Source organism: Elephas maximus, chromosome 3 (assembly GCF_024166365.1).
Source record: "Elephas maximus indicus isolate mEleMax1 chromosome 3, mEleMax1 primary haplotype, whole genome shotgun sequence".
In the NCBI taxonomy this organism is placed as follows: domain Eukaryota; kingdom Metazoa; phylum Chordata; class Mammalia; order Proboscidea; family Elephantidae; genus Elephas; species Elephas maximus.
In genome coordinates, this window is record NC_064821.1 from 159096211 (window position 1) to 159096512 (window position 302).

Here is a 302-nt window from a genome sequence, read left to right on the forward strand (position 1 = left end):
GGTTCCATGGTGTAATGGTGAGCACTCTGGACTCTGAATCCAGCGATCCGAGTTCAAGTCTCGGTGGGACCTTTCCCTATCTTTTACTCTGCCTGCCAAGACAGGAATTCTCCAAACCAAACTTTTGTCTCAAAAACACAGCCAATGGGACATACCTTCCCGCCTCCGCCGCGGTTTCTCCTCCTGGGATGGAGCGGAGCCTCGGCCAGTCCAGGGCCTTTCTTCCCTCCTGCTCCCCGCGGCGGTTGGCGCCTCGCAGCCGCGTCCTCTCGTCTCCTCCCCAGGTGTAGGGGTCCCAGAAA

At 58.6% G+C, this 302-nt stretch overlaps 1 non-coding gene across 1 annotated transcript; it reads left to right on the forward strand.

Annotated features, from left to right (window-relative positions):
- TRNAQ-CUG (transfer RNA glutamine (anticodon CUG)) lies at window positions 1-72 on the forward strand. Its single transcript has one exon. It is a non-coding gene; the product is annotated as a tRNA-Gln (tRNA).
- The last annotated feature ends 230 nt before the right edge of the window (window positions 73-302 follow it).